The following is a 6,441-nucleotide window of genomic DNA, read 5'->3' as shown; positions in this document are numbered from 1 at the left end:
ATTGAAATGTACCCGACATTCCTGCAGTTCTAACTCCGTATCAATGTTCGAAAATAAATGATCATATTTGTATCTTACAATATATATATATACACATACACACACACACACACACACACACACACACACATATATATATATACATATATATATATATATATATATACATATATATATACATATATACATATATATATATATATATACACATATATATATATATATATGTATGTATGTATGTATGTATATATGCATGTATGTATGCAAGTATGTATGTATGTGTGCTGTATGTTCTATGTGTGTGGCTGTGTTTCTCGCTTCCAATACTTGTCAACCGGTGTCGATTCATTTACGTTTAAGTGGTCCGAAAAATGACACCGATAGAATAAAAACCACATTTAAAAATAAATATTTTTAATACTGGTCTCAGTTTCTTCCACTAAACTATTCAAGATGGCCGCTGTTATCTAAAATATCAAACAAGTAAAAGATAAAGAATTTCAATTCTAATTCTTCTGTTGTTAAGAAATGGAAAGCATTTTGTCATAGATTGCCCTGAAAAAGAGACACATTTTAAAATAAAAAAATAAGGATTTCGACGGTCTAGAAATGCTTACAATTGTATTTTTACATCAAAAGGAAAGCTAACTGGAGTTAGAGGTAGAACGGAAAAGGACGTGTGTTACAAGTGCAACTGAACAGTGATATGGGAAAAATGTATTATATAAGTCAAATTAAATATCTTAAAATATATACTTACTTTTCTTAACATTTTCCCCCTAATTTTGATGTGATTTCAACGCGTTTACCTCCCTTAATGTGGCACCTGTGTGTCCAGCATTCACCGTCTTCCAAATTTGGCCAAGTTTTATTTTTCCCAACACATCTGCCATTATTCTGCCGACAATCTGTTGTTGATGAGAAAACAAATAATATATAGATTACTCTATTAAATAATTGTCTTTGGACTAAAGATTCCTATAATGGCTGGATTCTTGGGGAAAAGGCCAGTCATTTCAGAGGAACGGGTAAATCGATTACATTGACTCTAATGCACCATAACTACTTATTTTATCGACTTAGAATTGATCAAATGCAAAATTTGCCTCGGTAGAGTTTGAAGTCAAATCTGAAAACCAGAAAAGTTCCGATAATCACTTTTGCCGGCATGCTAACTATTTTTCCAATTCACCGTTCCAGCTACAGTTTTTCTTGTCTATATGTTTATCAAACGTAATTTATCAGGCACGTTTTTATCTTAAGTTCATGTTCCTACCATCGGAATAGATTAAAGTAAATGTGTGTATATTTCGTACCTCATTTTTTGAGGGAGAGGTCGAAGGCATTTAAGTTAACATATACACCAGTAGCATGAAAGCTATTTAAAGCATTATATTCGGTTATAAGTGTAAAACTTGCATAAAAGCGGTTACAATCAGATCAGCAAAAATTCCTGTTCGTGAAATTGACTTGTAAATGGCTGAGCAGACCATAGATACGCGTGCCCTTAACGCAATTCTGAAGAAAATTCAGTATGTAATAAGGCTATCCCTTTGAATTACAGGTACGAGTCATTTTTGAAGCTGAATGGATTTGAGCAACGTGAAATAAAGTGTATTTCTCAAGGGCACAACACACTGCCAGGAATCCACCTCTGGACTGTGAACCGAATACGCTGAGTACTAACCACTCGCCTTCGCAGGTTATAAAAGTTATGATTTCGTGAAGGTACTCAGCATCTTAATTTATTCTCAATGTTGATTGAAAAATGTCTACAGATTAAACGTCGCTAGATAATGTCACTAACTATTGTTCTTATATAGTTCTTTGTTTATGTGATTGCGAGGTTTGAGGACATGTTGGACAAAAGTAAATGCTCTTTTCATTTACGTCTAATGTTACAGCGTAGAAGAGAGGTGATGTGCTCAGTTGCGTATAATATTTATTGAAAGAATTTCAGTATATATCTGTGCTTATTTGGGTCGATTTGAGTGTAGGAGCGCATATATGAATACATGTGCATAGCGTGTATGAAAACACAATACGTATCGTTATATGTGTAGCTGTAATGTTGCTGGAATCTGCTTGGTGAGGTAGACATTAATTTGAGAAGTTAAGTAATTATTCTGCATTGATTAACACAATTTCACACTTCATTTCAATTATTATAAAACTGAAAAATTCATGTACTGAAAAGGTCATAGGCTGACAATGAAGGAGTGTTAATAGAATTGTGATATCTTGAAGGCATTAATTTCAAACCTTCATATTAATAACTGGATTGTCTGGTTTGTTTATTGTTTTCTTTTCCGTCGGGTAAACTGACATCTCACTGCTCAAAAAAGTCTTCAAATGTAATTACTTTTGATTTCTCTTGAAAATTAATGAAATTTGGTATCTGTCGAAAAAGGTTCTTCCGCCCGAGGATATTTATGCTGATATAATTGTTATATTTGGGGATGACAATCCACCTTTTTCAACCAACAGTGCAGAAATGGGTAGCTGAAGAGAAGGGAGTGTCTTCATGTTGACACGGGGACTGGACGTTCTGCGACTCCCACCTCCAGCGAAAACATTAACGGTGTTCACCACATAGTCATAGACGACTGGTGATAGACTATAAATTAAATAGGCAAAGCTATTCGCATACACTATGAGAGAATTAGCATATTCTGCACATTGGACTTGGCATCATGAAGGTCGCTGACCGGTGGGTGCAACATATCTGACACCTGATCGAAAGTGCATCAGGCTGATCACATCACTGGATATGGTTTGAGGAAAATCCAGTTGGTTTCTTTAAACGCTTTCAAACCCAGGAGTATACGGATTTCATTACTTTTAACCAGTGTCAAAGAAACAATGCATGTACTGGAAATACTCCCTCCTCACCTGCTCTAAAGAAGGCCAATATCACTTCATCTGCAATGAAGATGAAGATTTCATTTCTTGGAAAGCTAAAGATATTGTGTTTATTTCCTATCTTCAAAAGGACCAGGCCATCGGTTGAGAATACTATGTGAACTTGAGGCAGTCAGGAAAGGCTATCAATACTAAACACCCAGGAAAATTGACAAAAAAGTCTTTTCTTTCATTACGACAGTGTTCAAGCACACAGTCGTCGTTCTCAATGACTGCCGCGTGTGAATCTGGTTTGGAAATGGTTGATCACCCTCCCGTTGATCCTAATTTCGACCCATCTGACTATCATCTCTTACTCAACACGAAAAAATGAAACAACTTGACTGGAAACCCGGATCACAGTGATGATGATACCTTGTCTATTGTTGATGAAATGAAAGCTTATTCATCAATTGGATCGACGTACAACAGCACCGACGGAAAAAGTGTGTTGAACGTAAGAGGAACTATTATGAAAAACAAACTTCAGGTGCTCACATTTCCATCATAGAATCATAGCCTATGAATTTTTCAGCTGAATCTCATACGTATGTTAATTGATGTTACATACACATAAATATAGTTTAAGATGCTCACAAAAGCTAATTCCTTGAAATATACCAGCTAGGTAACTTATAATTCAAGTTAGGCATTGAAATGTGAGAATCGCTTATTCTATTTGCCTTTAGCCCTAGGAATCATATTACCAGTTATTCATTATCCATAGCGTTTAAGTAACCATGATCCCGGTGAACAGGACGCCTATCCGTCAAAGGTTTTAATACCAGCAATATTTGAGGAGAGGCAACCAGTATATTTCATCGACTCCAACATGTGCCTTTTCCTTTAAATTTCGTGCATGAAGGAATGAATGCCGAATTTTAACACGGCGGAATTTAATCTCAGTACGTAAAGATCCAGAAGAAATGCCGCTGAGCATTCTGTCCGAAATGCTAATGATTCTGCTGCCAACTCACCAGAATGGTTAGAGCGCCAGACAAAATGATTTGCGGTATTCAGCTACATTGGGTTACGCACTGAAAACAAACCCTGCTGTGTTGGACATTACCTTTCGTCAATCGAGTTAAATAACCTAAGAATCCGTCGATTACTAGGCTTGATATAACTGTCTGTGAGGTGTGGTACATCAATCTCACAGTTAACGCTAGTAAATGGTCAATAATGATCAGTTTTTGAAACTGGCCTAACGCAATCAAAAGAATGCAAATATAAACCATCGTTGAGTTTTTAAAACTTGTAGTGAAAAAAGGAAACAAAAATTTTCTTTGTCAACTTACAAACTTTTTTTACTAATACTTTCCATTGGGTTTGACTCATACGGCGACACTGTTTCCGAGCACACATAATATCTGTTTTTTCCATCCATTTTTGTCCGAATTTGTGGCATCTACCCTCGATTAAACATCCATTACAATCTAAATAAAAATACATATATTACAATATCTTGTAAGCTCTATTATATAGTGGATAATTTTCTAAGGTAGTTTTATTGTAAACGAGCAGAAGGTAAAGCTGGTTTCTATAATATCCGACTCAGATAATATCCTTTGTTTCCTTCCAAATCACAAATGAAATTCCCATGGATCTTTTACCTCTTGTGTCCCACTTATGCTTTGATAAAACAAATAGTTGTGAGGAATATATTGCCACCGATTTAATAAACAAATACGTTCTTCTATAAATGTGAGGTTGGTTGTAGTATGAAGTGGCAAATCGCATGAAGAACAGCGAAACTCCGGTATTCAGGTTTGGGTATAGGTGTTCTTTCCTTGCTTACAAGCATGAACACTAAAAAACAAAACTAATAATAATAATAATAATAATAATAATAATAATAATAATAATAATAATAATAATAATAATAATGATAATAGTGACCATCGATCATGTTGTCTCCATGTGCAGTTTGCTTGCGCCTACAGAGTATCTCAACAGGCATGATAGAGCTGCACAATATATTCACTGGGTAATTTGCAAAAACCTGGACTTGCCCCATAATAAAAACTGGTGGGAACACAACCCACCCCCAGTACTTGAAAATGATCACATCGCATTCCTCTGGAACTTCACCATTCAAACTAACAGAAAGAGAGATGCAAATAGGCCAGGTATCATATTGAAAGACTTCAGACAAAAATCATGCCTCCTCATTGATATGACTGTCCCAATCGTTATAAACGTATCTGTCAAGACCTACCAAAAACTGAGCAAATATAAAGATCTTGAAATAGAAATTAGCAAAATGTGGAATCTGAAGACGAAAACAATACCTATTGTCATAGGTGCCCTGGGAATGACAGCGAAACGGGCTGATTACTACCTAGCTCAGATACCAGGAAACCCCAAAATGGCTGAAGTTCAAAAGATAGTGCTCATGGGAACTGCCCATATCCTACGTAAAATACTGTCTATGTGATCACAAATTTTAAAACAAACATAATTTTCTTATGGTTTCTTAAACATTCACTAGAACAAAACTGTACAAATCCAAATATATGGTACCCTAGGCATAACACCTACATGAACTTCTAACTTGTCTCTTGAGGTCTCTGGGTGAGACTTGGATCCAACTTGTACAAATGCAAAGCAAAAGTCAAACATAAAATAATAATAATAATAATAATAATAATAATAATAATAATAATAATAATAATAACAATAATAATGTTAATGCGTGCAAACAATATTTAACATAATAGAAAACAAATCCTCAATAGGGAGGAAACTTTCGAAAGATGCTCATTGAAAAACCCTATAAAATCGTGGGTGCTCTGACTTCTGGGGCAGGTGCCGGGCGAAATGCTTAGCGGTATTTCGTCAGCCGCTATTTTCTGAGTTCAAATTCCACCTAGGTCGGCTTTGCCTTTCATCCTTTCGGGGACGATAAAGTAAGCACCTGTTGAGTACTGCTATCGATGTAATTGATTAGTCCTCTCCCCCAAAATTTCAGTCCTTGTGCCAATATATATAGGTTATGAGAGGTAATGGTGTCAAGAAGACGCGAAGGTGTCAGGTAATGCTGAGTAAGTGCTATGGACAGACTATAGTTAAGCTCCAGGTTCAGTGATTATGCGAATGAGGAGTCCAACATAGGCCATACATTAGCATGCATATATATAAAAGAAATTAACATTTAAAAATGTTCTGAAATCTTTAACAACCTTGGATTTTTATCTCATTCTCTTAATTATATATAATAAAAGAAAAAAAAATATGATATAAACACACGCCAGAAAAGGTCACAGAAAACGAGAAAGCAACCATATTCTGGGATATGCCAATACACACAAATGGAGAAATTAAGGCAAATAGACCAGATATAGTTGTCAAATCTCATGAAGAAAAAAAAATGCTTTCTAATCGATGTATCAATACCAGCAGATGACAACGTTTCCCTAAAAGAAATGGAAAAACTTTCAAAATACAAAGACCTGGAAATAGAGGTAACTCGAATGTGGAATCTAAAAACAGAAACAATTCCTATCATAGTAGGTGCCTTAGGTATAATAAAAAATATTC

The 6,441-nt window shown here is 35.3% G+C and overlaps 2 long non-coding RNA genes across 4 annotated transcripts in view; one reads left to right on the top strand and one right to left on the bottom strand.

Annotated features, from left to right (window-relative positions):
* The window catches only part of LOC106872071 (uncharacterized), a 15,660-nt gene extending 13,854 nt beyond the window's left edge, over positions 1 to 1,806 (top strand). The window contains exon 2 of the long non-coding RNA XR_001409733.2: positions 1,565 to 1,806. This is a non-coding gene — a long non-coding RNA (uncharacterized LOC106872071). The remainder of the gene's footprint in view (positions 1 to 1,564) is intronic.
* LOC106872077 (uncharacterized) overlaps positions 1 to 6,441 on the bottom strand; it is a 25,442-nt gene that overhangs the window by 10,911 nt on the left and 8,090 nt on the right. For all 3 annotated transcript variants that reach the window (XR_008264474.1, XR_001409734.2, XR_008264473.1), the window contains 2 exons: positions 4,200 to 4,337; positions 761 to 908 (listed from right to left, as the gene is read on the bottom strand). This is a non-coding gene — a long non-coding RNA (uncharacterized LOC106872077). The remainder of the gene's footprint in view (positions 1 to 760; positions 909 to 4,199; positions 4,338 to 6,441) is intronic.

Source organism: Octopus bimaculoides, chromosome 6, assembly GCF_001194135.2.
Source record: "Octopus bimaculoides isolate UCB-OBI-ISO-001 chromosome 6, ASM119413v2, whole genome shotgun sequence".
NCBI lineage: Eukaryota > Metazoa > Mollusca > Cephalopoda > Octopoda > Octopodidae > Octopus > Octopus bimaculoides.
This window is presented reverse-complemented; position numbering and strand designations above follow the sequence as displayed.